Source organism: Hyla sarda, chromosome 2, assembly GCF_029499605.1.
Source record: "Hyla sarda isolate aHylSar1 chromosome 2, aHylSar1.hap1, whole genome shotgun sequence".
NCBI classification, from domain to species: Eukaryota; Metazoa; Chordata; class Amphibia; order Anura; family Hylidae; genus Hyla; species Hyla sarda.
Genome location: NC_079190.1, coordinates 346,651,237 through 346,667,828, shown reverse-complemented (window position 1 = coordinate 346,667,828; position 16,592 = coordinate 346,651,237). Strand labels below are relative to the sequence as shown.

Sequence of the window (16,592 nt, the reverse complement as noted above, 5' to 3'; positions counted from 1 at the left end):
ACCATAGAGTTCACCTTGTCACATGACCCGCAGGTCCTGCAACGCTAATGGAAACAAGTAATTAACCATTTATTTACATATATTATGCTATTTACATTAATCTGTGCATAAATTACTAATTATATACTAGAATAGAGGCGACTAGGGGTAGACTGGATATATAGGAATCCCTACGTTCTAGGGACTCTGGCTATGGGGACCCATAAATAAACAAGTACCGTGTAGAATGCGGTACTGGGACACCACACTTACATGTCACCAGGGGCACACAAACCCTCCCCCTAGCCCATCTCCACTAGGTTTTGGCATGGGCAATGCATTGTCACCACATTTTACAATACACCCCATTCCACTTTTGGAAAACATTACTGGTTCAGTCACAGGTAAACAATTATCAATCCCCTGCACTCCCTCCCAATTACCACATTTTGCAGTGTCTCCCAAAGTCTCGCACAGTACCTCAAAATGAACAGGGCTCTCTCCTAGCCCATCCGGTGTGCAGGTAGTGTCCTCTGGAGCATAATGACAGAGCATCCGACCCAAATCATTCCCCAGCAGAACATTAACAGGGATGTCCTCAGAGACCCCCACCTCCCGCAAACCTTTGCCTGTACCCCAATCCAGGTACACACGGGCCATGGGCACCGCAGGCCGCACACCTCCAATTCCTTTTAAAGCCATGGTTCTTCCAGAGATGATGTCCTCTGTATCCACCACTTCAGGCCGCACCAAGGTAAAGGAGGCTCCAGAATCTCGCAAACCCACTGTCACCCGGTCACCCACAGTTACACTCTGCAGGTTATCCACTCTTTTCTCCACCGCTCCGGACACCAGAAGAATGGCTGTGTGTCCTCCAGCTACTGGTGGAGAATTCTTTTTGTTGGGGCAAGTGGCACTCAGGTGCCCAATATTGTTGCATCTGTAACATCGGCGGGTGTCCCCCTGACCCAATATGGCTCCTGTTGCTTTTGGGAATGATGGCAAGAATTTCCCGGCTGACCTGGTGGTGCTTTATGGTTGTGTGGCTCCCCTCCAAGTACTTGCTCCAGCTTGCGCAGATCCACGCTTTGCTGCTGGCGCCCGGTTGTTGGCAAAGTCATCTCCTAGTTCTGCTGCTTCCATTGCTGTCTTGGGCTTGCGGTCCAAAATCCACTCTCTGGCTTCAAAGCTCCGTGTTTGGAGAAACTGATCCAGGACCATCAAGTCCTCCAGGGCCTCATAGGTAGTGACTTGTAGGCCCCCAGTCCATTGCCTGAATGCAGTCCTTAGCTGACCTGCATGTTGAGTGCAGCTTTCTGTGGCGCTTTGTTGCAGAGTCCTAAATCTTTTCCGATAAGCCTCTGGAGTCAGATTAAAACTTTTTAGCAGGGCAGATTTTATTGCCTCGTAGTCCTGGTCACTTTCAGAGGGAAGCGAAGCAAACACATCCAGAGCTTTCCCTCGCAGCCGTGGGGTTAGATATCGTCCCCACTGTTCCTTAGGTAGATGGAACTGCTGGCAAACCTTTTCAAATCCCCTCAGGAACACATCCAGATCACCATCTTTCTTCAACATGGGGAAATGTTCCAAGCGGGGTTTGTGGTCTCCTTGATCCTGCACATCACTGCGTGCAGATAAAGCATCTCCTCTCAGCCTCAGAACCTCCAGTTCATGCCTCCACTTGGCCTCTCTCTCTGTCACCTCTCTCTCTGCGGCTCGTGCCTGGGCCTCTCTCTCTGCAGCTCGTATCTGTGCCTCTCTCTCTGCAGTTTGGTACTGGAGAAGCAGTTGGAGTTTCATATTGGCATCCCCATTCCCAAGGTGTTGTAAGGCAGTCCGCATATAAGAGTCCAAGGCCTCATGTGGAGTACTGTCCTGATGGAAAGTAATGTTGTATTCCCCAGGAGATATCAGTCCTTGGATGGCAGTTCCAGCTGTAGGACTTTGTCTCATGTCACTCAGCTCTTCTGCACGGGCATCATACTCCACAAGATCAGCAATAAGTTGTTCCTTGTTCTTTCCTGCAGTAGGGATGTCCTTTTCTTGGCACATTAGCTCCAGTGCAGGCTTGGACTGCTTGCGATATGCCTCCATATTTCCGAGATGAGACAGAGGAGGTAAAACAGGAGATGGGGAGGACAGAACTGTCTTGCACTCTTTTTGTATGTCTTTTAAACCAGCACTGAGCTCTGTCTTTGGAATTTACACACAAGAATATGTATGCAATTTCTTTTTAGTGCTAAAATTTCCTTACAGGTAAAATCCAGCAAGCACTAAAAATCTCTAAATATATCCTGACGCTGCCACCAGTTGTCACGATCACACCCTATCGGTCCAGCCAAGACATTAGAGAGAGTGTGATGGTGCAAGGGTTAAGGCCACCAGACCTCTGGGTATACACTACTAGTCCCAGCAAGTCACCAAATTAACCCTTAGATAAACGTGTTTCCACCAGAGCTGCCTTCAGAAAGGTGAGCTCATATATTTAGAGATCAAAGACCAGAGCTGATTAATTAAACATTTAATCTGATAAAAGGTATCACAGTGCTAAATATATAAAAATACAGGAACAAATGACATACAGGTATAACAATATATAAAAGAGTTTAGCAAGACAAGTTCAGAAACAAAAATGAAGTTCTTACAGCATGATGGTATATCCCTCCTTGTCAGTGAGAGTCCAGCTCTTGTCAGCTTTGGGCCCAGCCTTGAACACCCTGAGTCTAGCATTGTTAAATATTATATATCTGCCTTTTTGGAGGGAGACTCCATCCCCCCCTCCCCTCTGATCCCACCAGGGGGGCATCTCTGTTCCTGGTCCTCTTATCTGGTTGATTATATGATGGGACCAGAGTGCCCCTTACCTCCTGCTGCTTCAAAAGAGCCTTTGACTTCAAAGGAGATGTAAACAAACAGCCAGACCCCCAATAAAATGCAATACACAAAAGGATACACCGTCTGAATGACCTCTTACCCATGTCTTGGATAATGCATCACACACAGTTATAATTTATAATACACATATAGGATTTTAATAATCAGGCCTTGGGCCTGACAATGCCGAATATATAGGGCTGTGACATCACAGGGCTGGCTGGCTGCTGATAGGCTGCATGCCGCCATGTGATTTAGGGTGATCCTGCCTACCCGCCCTCCCAAGCTTCCTTGCCCCATGTCATCACACTTGTAGCTGCCATTTTATCCCCCGGCCCGCACAAAATGTAGTGAATGAAGCGATTCGTTACCACCAAGTGCAAAGAAATTCAGATTCATTCAGAATCAAATTTTTCATGAAATTCGGAACAAATTTACCAATCTCTAGTGAGAGCTCTAGTGGTTTCTAGGATGGGCCCTCACTGAAAGGGGGTTTGGACATTTAAGTGTTTGGGAACACCCAGAAGGCTCTGGGGATCATAGAACAAGCTGGATTAAAACTTTTTACTGACTACAGCGATGTCCCTGGGCCCCGACATCGGGCCCCCCAGGCGTCACAATTTCTGAGAGGAAGAGGATCGCAGACGGGGGCCAGAGCGGAACACCGGAGGCACTGCTAAAATGCTGGAGGTAAGTAAAGGTTTAGGTTTTTTATATGCTGTTAAGTGGGATTTTTTTTTTCTTTTTTAAAACTCTCACTGGATAACCCCTTTAACCCCTTGAGGACCACGGGTTTTTCCGTATTTGCACTTTTGTTTTTTCCTCCTCACGTTTGAAAAATCATAACCCTTTCAATTTTGCACCTAAAAATCCATTTGATGGCTTATTTTTTGCGCCACAAAAACTACTTTGCAGTGACATCAGTCATTTTACCGAAAAATATACGGCAAAACTGGAAAAAAAATCATTGTGCGACGAAATTTAAGAAAAAACGCCATTTTGTAACTTTTAGGGATTTCCGTTTCTACGCAGTACATTTTTCAGTAAAAATGACACATTATCTTTATTCTGTAGGTCCATACGGTTAAAATTATACCCTACTTATATAGGTTTGATTTTGTCGTACTTCTGTAAAAAATCATAACTACATGCAGAAAAATGTATATGTTTAAAATTGTCATCTTCTGACCCCTATAACTTTTTTATTTTTCCGCATATGGGGTGGTTTGAGGGTTAATTTTTTGTGCCGTGATCTGAAGTTTTTATCGGTACCATTTATGTATTGATCGGACTTTTTTATCGCTTTTTATTCATTTTTTCATGATATAAAAAGCGACCAAAAATACGTTATTTTGGAATTTGGAATTTTTTTGCACTTACGCCATTGACCGTGCAGTTTAATTAATGATATATTTTTATAGTTCGGACATTTACGCACGCGGCGGTTACCACATATGTTTATATTTATTTTTATTTACATGGTGGTTTTTTTTTATGGGAAAAGGGGGGGCGATTTGAACTTTTATTAAGGAAAGGGTTAAATGACATTTATTAACTTTTTTTTGCAGTTTTTATAGCTCCCATAGGGACCTATAACACTGCACACACTGATTGCCAGCACTGTTCACTGCAAAGCCATAGCTTTGCAATGATCAGCGTTATCACCGGTCGATTGCTCAAGCCTGATTCTCAGACATGGAGCAATCAATCGCTGAGGGGACAGACTGGAGGCAGGTAAGAGGACCTCCGCTCGTGTCCCAGCTGATCGGGACACCGCATTTTCACTGCGGCAGTCCCGATCAGCCCCGCTGAGCAGCCGGGCAGCTTTCACTTTCAGTTTAGACGCGGCGTTAAACTTAGAATGCCGCGTCTAAAGGGGTAATAGCGCACGGCACCGCGATCGCTGCCGCGCGCTATTAGCCACCGCGTGACCCTGCGTTATATCGCGGGAGCCGGCCAAGGACTTAAATATACGTCCTTGGTCGTTAAGGGGTTAAAAGGGTACTCCAGTGAAATTTTTTTAAACTGGTGCCAGAAAGTTAAACAGATTTGTAAATTACTATCTGTAATCTTAATCCTATCTGTAATCTTAATCCTTCCAGTACTTATCAGCTGCTGTATGCTCCACAGGAAGTTCTTTTCTTTTTGAATTTCTTTTCTGTCTGACCACAGTGCTCTCTGCTGACGCTCTTTTTATTATAAATATATAAAAACTTAACAAAACAGAAAAACAGGCTTAACTAGCATTAACAAAACACAACACAACAAAACCTGCCTAACTGGCCAGCCCAACTTAACTAAACTAACTAAACACATAACATTATACCTACATATAAATTATCAAAAATACTATCACACACACATACCCACACATTCTTTACATAAACATAAAAATAGCTTTACTTAGCTTTAACTAAAAACAACCAGACTTGGTAAAACTCAACCACACATTACATTCACAACTAACCCACCCCAAAACCCCCACCACCACCACCCCCCCCCCCCCTTTTTTTTTTTTATATATGTTTTTTTATATATATTTTTTTTTTATTATTTTTATTTTTTTACTAAAATTACATTTTTTCCCTCACATATATACACATATATACATATATATATATATATATATATATATACATACATATACATACATACATAAACATACACATACACACCCTTTTTTTAATCTACACTACCATAATACAACCAATATTAAATTAAAGTAATATAAAAATGCTAACTAAATCTGATCCGACTGCCTATCCCCATCCCCTCAAATAAGATAACCAATCCATACTATATAATAATATATACAATACGAATATAAAAACACAAATACATAACCTAAATGCAAATACATACATAAACTATATACACCAACAAACCAAAATATACACCTACAAAACACATGACATCCTACACTAGACTAACCCATTACCCACATAACCACCCACATTGACATGGGTCAGAGTCCATAGTCCATGGATATCGAGTCCAGTCCACAACTGACCCATGCCAGCCCCTCCAAACATCCACCAACCCACCAATTCCCCCACCCAACCTAATCTATACCCAAAACCAACTATACAAATACAACTTCATAACATAACATATACAAAACAATACAACCCACCTTAGGCCCAAGTTCGGTCGCCTGTAAGCCCTTTACGCAATCCATATTCTGAAAACAAAACAAAAAGACTAGGGTGTACATGCATAGCCCACCACCAGGAAGAAGGATGGCAATCCTGATGTTACTTTATAAACTCTCTCCACTAACTTTTCCCTACGACTCACCCTACTGTTATCCCTTCAACAAGCTGACCCTGCACTCACCCTCTCTCTGTCCCTACATTGCTATCCCTAACCAGAAAAAGGGGTACTCTACCCAAGAGGTCTAGTACCTAGGGCACATCAAATGAAAAACCTCTCCACAGGAGAGAAGCCCTGCTGGTACCAAGACTGCCATACTCCAAAGACCTGATCTTCCCGAGGTCACCGGTGATGTTCCTACAGACCTCCACCTCGGAGAGGACTTTCCGCTGTGTAGATGCTAGACACCGTGCGTTCCACGTGTAGTACCTAACTACTAAGCTGACTACAAATAAAGTGCCCCGGTCTCGGCCACCCAGGTTCCTGAATGCCCCATAAGCCCACTCCGGATAGGTAAGGCCGGCAAGTTGACTCCAGCCAATGGAAGCACCCACCCGGTTGTAGACCCCTATATTAAAGGGACAATGAAGCAGGAAGTGGTCCATGCTTTCCAGCATGTCCTCGCACTCTTCTCTGGGACATCCCCGGTCATCAGAGCTCCTACACTTCAAATTGTCCCTCACATATAGCTTCCCCTGAAAGCAGCGCCAGGCCAAGTCCCAAAACTTCTGGGGGATCCTTTTCATGTTTAAAAGGTACAACCCCACCCTCAGATCCCGACCTGGGCAGTCCCTGAGCCCCAGAGGCTTCTGGAAGTGGGTCAACAGAACCCGTTTGTCAAGGAACTGCCTTGACTGGGTCCTGATCTCCCACACTCCCAGACCCCACCGACGTATCGCCTTCAGAGTTAGGGTAGCATAAGCCGGAAGATATCCGTGTGGCGTACGGAGGTCCTTCACTTGCCCTCCTGTCTCCCATTCCTGGAAGAAAGGCCGAAACCATTCCCTGCAGGAGATTACCCACGGAGGAGCCCTCTCTGACCAGAGGTTTGAGATGTTAGCTTTCAAGAAGGTGTTTGTTAAGAACACCACAGGATTTACCATAGATAAACCCCCTAGTCTCCTCGTGCGGTACGTAACCTCCCTCTTGACTAGGTTCATCCTGTTCCCCCATAACAGTTGGAAAAACAGGCTGTAGATCCTAGTGTAGTAAGCCTCTGGCAAGATACATACACTGCCCAGATAGATAAACAAGGGGAGCAGGTACGATTTGATCAGGTGTACCCTTTCCCTGAGGGTCATAGACCAACCCTTCCATTGGTCCACCTTCTGAGCGGCATCCTGGAGCTTACCATCCCAGTTTTTGGTGGGATAATCATCCTGGCCGAAAGTGATGCCCAAAACTTTTGCTGACTCTTGGGGCCCTGGAAGGGTGTCCGGGAGATCAAACGTGGGATCTCCCCCTCCCAGCCAGAGACTCTCACACTTATCCCGGTTGATCTTAGACCCGGATGCCTCAGAGTAGCGGTCCACTTCCGACATCACCACATCGACCTCCTCTCTCGAGGACACGAAAATGGTGACATCATCAGCGTATGCCACCACTCTCTGGGCGACATCCAGCTCCGCCAGACTCATCCCGACTCCCGCCAACGGCCCACAATCTACCCTCCGGACGAAGGGATCGATCGCAAACACGTATAAAAGCGGGCTCAAAGGACAACCCTGACGGACTCCGGACCCCACCTCAAAAGAGCGGCCAGACCAACCGTTCACAAGCGGGAAACTCTCTGCCCCTGCATACAAGATCTTAAGCCAATTAACAAAAGTACTTGGTAAGCCATATCTCAGTAGGACGGACCAGAGGTAGTCATGGTTCACCCGATCAAATGCTTTGGCCTGATCCAAGGACAGCATGTACCCCTTCCAGAGACCCGCACTACTCCGCTCCACTGCCTCCCTGACACTGAGGACAGCACTTAAGGTGCCTCGGCCTGGAACAGAGCAGTGCTGGGCCCCCGAAAGGAGCCGGGGTGCAAACTTCACCAGCCGATTAAACAGTATCTTGGCCAGAAGCTTCCTGTCCGTATTGAGAAGAGCTATGGGCCTCCAATTCTCAATCCGGCTAGGATCTTTACCCTTTGACAGGAGAATCAGGGCTGACCTCCTCATTGACTTCGGCAGAGTGCCCGAGGAGAGACACTCATTGAATACCTCAGTCAAGAGGGGAGCTAAAGACTCCTTAAAGGTCCTGTACCACTCGGATGTTAAGCCATCCGGACCTGGCGACTTCTTAGGGGCAAGCCCCTCGATCGCCAGTCTCACTTCCTCTTCCCTGATTTCTTCTGCCAAAACATCAAGAGAGGGGTCTACCCCTGGCTCAGGAAAGGTTTCAGCCAGGAAAACCGACATCCCGTCTCGATCTAGATCCTTCCTTCCCAAGAAGTGCGAGTAGAAGGATCTGACGACCTCCAAGATCCCCGATCTGGACCGATTCAGAGATCCTGTACTATCGATCAGTCCTGAAATGACTTTACTACTCACTGACATCTTACAGTTTCTGTAAGGGTCGGGCGAGCGGTACTTCCCGAAATCCCTCTCAAAAACCAAAGATGCATGCCTATCGTACTGACACCTCATCAGCAAGGATTTCACTCTGGAGATATCCTCTCGGCTACCTCCAGTCGAGACAAGAAGCTCGAGTTTCCTCCTCAGACCCTGATACAAGCGATACCTGTTCAGGGACCTGAGGCTCGAGAGCTGGCGGAAGAACCCCGCAACCCGCTTCTTGAATATCTCCCACCACTCCAGCTTATTACTACAAAGATCCAGTAAAGGTACCTGACTCTGAAGAAAATCCTCAAAGGACTGTCTTACCTCCGCTTCCATGATAGGTGAAACCCGCGTGGCCCGAGGGGCTCCGGATGTGGGCGTCCTCTAGGCGAGCTTCTCTAGTTATGCTAATTAGTGCCACACTATCGCAAGTCAGTGGACCATTGGAGCCTCTCCTATCCTGGGACCTCGTGACATTATTGAAGTCCCCTCCAAAGATCACCTGCCGACTCGTAAAAAGAAAGGGCTTAATCCTCATAAAGAGATCTTTACGGCCCCGCTTAGTTTGCGGGGCGTAGATGTTAATGAGCCGGAGCTCTTGTCCCTTCATGAAGACATCAATGATCAGGCACCTCCCCATTTCTAGCTCAATAACCCGTCTGCATTCAACAGGAGCGGAAAAAAAGACCGCCACCCCACTATACGGCTCAGCCGCAAGAGACCAGTGGGAGGGACCGTGCCTCCACTCTCTCCTGGCTTTTGCCAGAGAGGCAAGATCTGACAACCTGGTCTCTTGTAAAAAGAAAATGTCGGCTTCAACACGGCCGAGAAAATCAAAGGCTGCAAATCTAGCCGTATCCGACTTTATACTGGCACAGTTAATAGATGCCAGCGTCAGTCGGGTGAGTGCCGCCATCATGGGTGATTGAGTTAGATGGCCTCACCCCTTAAACCTTCTTCCTCTCCTTCCCTCCACCCCCATCGGAATCAGAGGAAGACCCTTTACTTCTTTTTAAACTCTGGGACATATCCATGCCAGGATCTTTACCTCCGGCACCTGGTGTTACCTCTCCCCCTGAGGAAACTACCCCAGAGGAAGGAGGCTCGGTACCTCCTGGAGGCCGCACTGCCTCCTGACCCTCGAGAAGAGGAGGGGAGATGGTATCCCCGAGGGCCTCATATCGATTCGAAAGGACGATCAGAGGGTCAGAGACTGAGTTGTTCCTTCTATGGTCTGAGGCTACAATTGAAGAGGAGGACGGTGCCACCTTACTCTTACACTTCTTCCTCCTCTTCTTTTTCTGGCCACCATTTACTGTCTGCCCCTCCTCCTCCTCCTCATCCACAGTTTCGGATTCAGAGGTATGACTGGAGGAAGGAGCATCTTGACCTTCTTCCCTACGCAGTCTCCCTATCTCCTCGTCCAGTTTGGCCTCACCCAAAGCCTCAGAGTTATTCTGACCTCCTTCTGAGCCAGTGTCTGGAGTGGGACCCCGAGCTACCCCTGGCACCTGGGCATTCTCAAGGGCCCTCTCCAACCTGCGCTTCTCCTCTCGCCTCCGCATAGAGGGGGTCTTATGTTTTTCCTTCACTGGCTTTGGTGCCCCCTCTCCTCCACTGGTCTCCTCCCCCGCCGGGGCAACTGTTAGGCTTTCCCCAGACGGGACGGTCACAGCATTAGAGAACGAGCGCGGACAACGGCTGAACGGGTGACCTAAGTCACCACACAAGTTACACCGAATCTGCCCACAGGTGGCTGCCAGGTGACCCACCCCACAGCAGAGGGCGCATATCTGCTGAGTGCAGTTGGCACTAAAGTGGTTTGGGTCACCACACCTGTGACACAGCTTCGGCTGCCCCTGGTAGAAGATCTGAATTCTGTCGCGTCCCAGGAAGGCGGCCGAAGGAATGTGGGTGACAGTGTTCCCGGAACGCCTGAGACGGACGGAAAACGTCCAGGCCCCAGACCATATATTGTGCTCATCAAAGTTTTTCCGGGGGATGTCCGTCACCTCCGCGTACCAGCCAGGTAATAATGTCATAACAAGAAAGTGACTCGTTACGGGTCAAAACGGTCACTTTCTTTACCATACTCTGGCGAGATACCGCTTTTACAGCGAAATCTCGCCATCCGGGCTCGTTTTTCACCAGCTCATAATTAGACCAGAAGAGATCTAGTCCCTCCGGCCTAACAAAGCTGACGTCAAACTCAGAGGAGCCGAAAGGGTGGATCAGGGCAAAGATGTCCCTAGCCCTGAAACCCATCTGGAAGAGAAGCTCCACCACTTTGCCCCTTTGGGGGCACGCATCTTCGCCTTTCCAGACCAGACGGGCCACATTCCTGCGACCTACCTCCTGCCCGGGTGTCTGGAGGGACCATACAGTCTCCCCATTTCTCTGTCGGAATGCTCCCAGACCATGTCTCTCCACCCAGAAAGATAGGTCCATCTCCTTTCCCTCTACCTGGAGCGTCCTTTCTCCTCTCTTTAGTGCCTCCAGGAGGCGCCGTTGCAACTGACCGTCACCAGATACAGGAGGTAAAGATCCCACTGAACCCCCGGCCGCCACGCTGGCATAACTCCTGGCGACCGAGGGGGCAGCCGGACCAGACCCTGTCCCTACGGCCCCACCTAAACCACCTGCACTGCCACAAACGTCACTATTATACACACCACTACTACTCCTCTCATTCACTCCGCTATCACTCCTCCCATCTGCACCACTCCCACTCATTCCACTACCACCCCGCCCATTCAATCCACTACCACTCCTCCCATCCGCACCACCACCACCACTCCTCCCATTCAATCCACCACCACCACTCACTCCACTACCACTCCTCCCATCTGCATCACTGCCACCCCGCCCATTCACTCCACTACCACTCCTCCCATCTGCACCACTACCACTCCTCCTATTCACTCCATTACCACTCCTCACATTCACTCCACCATCACTCCCACATACACTCCTTTCATCCACAGCACTAATACTCCCATCATTCACACACCCTGTAGTGACATTGCTTTTGGTTTTATTAGCAGTGTTTTTGGGATCAGCCGCTGCTTCACCCACTACCTCTGGGCTGGCCAGGACATGCTTTAGCTGGATCTCTGTCGGCGATGCTGATTCCTCCTCCATGTGGGATGTCACCGCAGACATCACATCCCGAGGCCGAGGCTGCCCCTCCAAGCGCACCTCTGCCCCTCCACCTGCCACTGACTTGCAGGGACCCTCCTCCCTCACAGGGGAAATCCCTACAGCGTCCATGCCACACACTGCGCCTGACTGCACGGGATCAGCAGCGGGTCCCGGTGCCTGGACACTCCCCCCCCTCTCAGGGGAGTGCCCTGCAGAGCTGATAACAATGCCAGGGACACCCACCATTAACCCATCCTGCTCTTCCCTACCAGCAGGATGCGTGACTGTAGCACCCACGGCCATGTTGGATGCAGCACTGTACCCCCCGTGCTGGTCCCGTTCCACAGCAGTAACTGGATCTGGCAGGGTGGGGGGCCCAGCAGTCTGAACCAACTTCTCAGGTGGCCCAGACTGCTGGATAGGGGAGAAAACAAACATGACTTGCTCCTCAGCCTTTTTCTTCCTCCTGTTCTTTTTCTTCCTTTTATTCTCCTCAGGGCCCAGGTCCTGGCCAAAACTGAAATTTTCCAGACGGGTGGGTGACTCCTGCATCACTATGGCCCGCAGGAGCCCCCCACCGACTGGGCCGCTGTCACCACCATCACTACTGTCGCTTTCCTCTGAGGTGGTTGGTAAGGCGACTTGGGCAGGGTTAATATATTCTGCACTTGGGGTGACAGAGGTCTTAGGGGTACACGGGGTATCACACACATCCCCCTCACTCTCATCACCCTCACTGCCGCCATCTCCCTCACCACCTTCCTCCATCTTCTCCTCTGTATCACACAGGTGTTCTTCCTCCCCCTGGCTATCCTCTTCCTCCTTCACCGGGGATTCAGAGGTATGACTGGAGGACCGCTGATTTTATAGCGGTCCTCGTTTTTTAATTTTTCTTTAAACATACCCGCTCCCTCTATGATCTGCATTCGGGCTCTCACCACCTCCTGCTCCTCTGCCTTCAGCTCGCACACTCTAGCAGCAAACTTAGCCCTCATGGCCTTGGCAGAGTTATCTGTCTGGTAGCGGGCAAACTTCAGATCCTCCCTTAACACTTTCAGCTTCTTTCCCAGCTGTTCGTATTCCACCAGCTTTGCCTGCATGCGGGATCCAAACGTGGCAAGCGACTCCCTGGGTCCCTTCACCCTCCATTGCTGGGGTTCCGTAACATTAGAAACAGTCCCTGAAGACACAACAGTTATCTTCCTACCGTATGCCTTGCGGTTTCCAGCGATGGACGGGGGAGTGGGCTCCACATTACTGCGGAGCCTGCTGGATCTTCTGACCCCGTCCTTGGAATCGGCCGTAACTCTCTCACTCCCACCCCCCGCCGGCCTAGTACGGGAGGTGGAAGGCCGTGGGTCCATAGCAGGAGGCTCTTCCCAGGAGTCTGCCACCCTCCTGGGGAAAAGGTTGCTGGAAAAAACTCCTTCTCTCCTCTCTCTCTGGACAACTCTGGAAGTGAGACACACCCAACAGCTGCTGTGTTCCACAGGAAGTGATCTCTGCTGACACCTCTGTCCATGTCAAGAACTGTCCAGAGCAGGAGAGATTTGCTATTGGGATTTTCTTGGGCACTGGACAGTTCCTGACATGGACAGAGGTGTCAGCAGAGAGCACTGTTGTCAGACAAAAAAGAAAAAAAAATAACTTCCTCTCGAGCATACAGCATCTAATAAGTACTGGAAGGATTAAGAGTTTTAAATAGAGGTAATTTACAAATCTGTTTAACTTTCTGGCACCAGTTGATTTAAAAAAATGTTTTCCACTGGAGTACCCCTTTAAGAGCATGTACACTGGTATTGTTGCAACTATTTTCTGCTCACCCATGTAGCGCTATAAGCTGTTATGTCGAGAAACTCCCTTTAACATTACACACAAAGGCAAAGACTTTAATGTCGCAAAGGGAGTAATTTTTTCTGCCCATCCATTAACCCCTTAAGGACGGAGGGCATACTCGTACGCCCCCGATTTAGAGTCCTTTAGGTACGCCCATAGGAATCTCATCCCCGCTGCCAGCCGGTTAGGGATCGGACCTAGATGCCTGCTGAAATGATTCAGCAGGCACCCTGGCACATCGCCGAGTGGGGTCCTGAGACCTCCCCCCCCCCCCCCCCCCCCATGTCGCCAATTAGTGGCGATTCCGGGTCACACGGGTCTCCAGTGACCCGGAAAATAAGGGGGATTGGGGGTGTCCAAGACACCCATGATCCCCCTGAAGGGATAGGAGTGAGGTGACAGGGTGCCACCCCTCCTATCCCTGCTATTGGTCGGTCAGATCAGGGGCAGGAGGTTTAAAGTTCGGTTCCCCCTTTCTGCCCACCCACAGTAGTCCGGAAAGAACAGGGGAACTGTCCTGTTACCAGCGCCGGAGGGTCACTTACTATCGGCGGCGGTGATCGGCAATGACGTGCGGTTGCCCCCTGGTGCAGACTACGGAAGCTGGTGAGTTACTTAGCAACATCTGGAGGGCTACAGTTTGGAGGCCACTATACAGAGGTCTGTAAACCCTAGACCTCCAGATGTTGCAAAACTACAACTCCCAGCATGACCAGACAGCTGTTTGCTGTTTGGGCATGCTGGGATTTGTAGTTTTGCAACAGCTGGAGGGCTACAGTTTGGAGATCACTGTGCAGTGGTCTCTAAACTGTGGTACTCTAGATCTTGCAAAACTACAACTCTCAGCATGCCCACACAGCAGTTTACTGTCTGGGCATGTTGGGATTTGTAGTTTTGCAACATCTTGCACAACTTCAACTCCCAGCAGGCACGAACAGCAAACAGCTGTCTCGCCATGCTGGGAGTTGTAGTTGTGTACCTCCAGCTGTTGCATAACTACATCTCCCAGCATGCCGTTTGGCGATCAGTACATGCTAGGAGTTTTAGTTTTGCAACAGCTGGAGGCACACTGGTTTGAAAATACTGAGCTAGGTAACAGAAACTAACTGCCAGTTTTCCAACCAGTGTGCCTCCAGCGGTTGCAAAAGTACAACTCCCAGCATGCACGGTCTGTCAGTGCATGCTGGGAGTTGTAGTTTTGCAACAGCTGGAGCTTTGCCCCCCCCCCCTCCCCATGTGAATGTACAGGGTACATTCACACAGGCGGGTTTACAGTGAGTTCCCTGCTTCAAGTTTGGTCTGCGGCAAATTTTCTGCCGCAGCTCAAACTCCTAGCGGGAAACTCACTGTAAACCTTTGCCTGTGTGAATGTACCCTAAAAACACTACACTACACAACACTAACACATAATAAAGGGTAAAACACTACATATACACCCCCTTTACACTGTCCCACCCCCCCCCCTATAAAAATGAAAAACTTATCGTACGGCAGTGTTTCCAAAATGGAGCCTCGAGCTGTTGCAAAACAACAACTCCCAGCATTTCCGGACAGCCACTGACTGTCCAGGCATGCTGGGAGTTTAGAAACAGCTGGAGGCACCCTGTTTGGGAATCACTGGCGTAGAATACCCCTATTTCCACCTCTATGCAATCCCTAATTTAGTCCTCAAATGCGCATGGCACTCTCTCTCTCTTCGGAGCCCTGTCGTATTTCAAGGAAACAGTTTAGGGCCACATATGGGGTATTTCCGTACTCGGGAGCAATTGAGTTACAATTTGGGGGGTCTTTTTCTCCTTTTACCCCTTATGAAAAGGAAAAGTTGGGGTCTACACCAGCCTGTAAGTGTAAAAAAACTAAACATTTTATACTAACATGTTGGTGTTGCCCCATATTTTTTATTTTCACAAGAGGTAAAAAGAAAACAAGACTCCCAAAATTTGTAACGCAATTTCTCCTGAGTACGGAAATACCCATATGTGGGTGTAAAATGCTCTGGGAGTGCACAACAAGGCTCAAGAGTGCGAGCGCACTATGTACATTTGAGGCCTAAATTGGTGAATTGCACAGGGGGTGGCTGATTTTACAGTGGTTCTGACATATACGCAAAAAAATAAATACCCACGTGCAACCCCATTTTTTAAATCTACACCTCTCACGGAACATAACAAGGGGTATAGTGAGCCTTAATACCCCACAGGTGTTTGATGAATATTTATTTAAGTTGGATGGGAAATTTTTTTTACTAAAATGCTGTGGTTACCCTAAATTTTTCATTTTCACAAGGGAAAATAGGAAAAAAGCCCCCCAAAATTTGTAACCCCATTTCTTCTGATTAAGAACATAGCCCATGTGTGGATGTAAAGTGCTCTGCGGGCAAACTACAATGCTCAGAAGAGAAGGAGCGCCATTGGGCTTTTGGAGAGAAAATTTGTCCCGAATTGAAGGCCATGTGTGTTTACAAAGCCCCCATAGTGGCAGAACAATGGACCCCCCCCACATGTGACCCCATTTTAGAAACTACACCCCTCAGGGAATGTAATAAGTGGTACAGTGAGCATTTATGCCCCACAGGTGTCTGACAGATTTTTGGAACAGTGGTCCAAAGATCTGTCAAACGCCAGTGGGGTGTAAATGCTCACTGCACCCCTTATTAAATTCTGTGAAGGGTGTAGTTTCCAAAATGGGGTCACATGTGGGAGAGGTCCACTGTTCTGGCACCACGGGGGCTTCCTAAATGCGACATGCCCCCCAAAAACCATTTCAGCAAAATTCAATCTCCAAAATCCCTTTGTCGCTCCTTCCCTTCTGAGCCCTCTAGTGCACCCACAGAGCATTTTACATCCACATATGAGGTATTTCCTTACTCGAGAGAAATGGGGTTACAACTTTTGGGGGGATTTCTCTCCTTTTACTTCTTGTAAAAATGTAAAAAAAATGGCTCTACAAGAACATGCGAGTGTAAAAAATGAAGATTTTGAATTTTCTCCCTCAGGCTGGGTTCACACCACGTTTTGTAGTTACGGTTCCCGTATACGGCTGGGGGAGGGAGGGGCG

General features: G+C 48.6%; 1 pseudogene; it reads right to left on the bottom strand.

Moving 5' to 3' along the window:
• Nucleotides 1-534: 534 nt before the first annotated feature.
• Nucleotides 535-16,592, bottom strand: part of LOC130357469 (uncharacterized) — a 36,198-nt pseudogene continuing 20,140 nt past the window's right edge.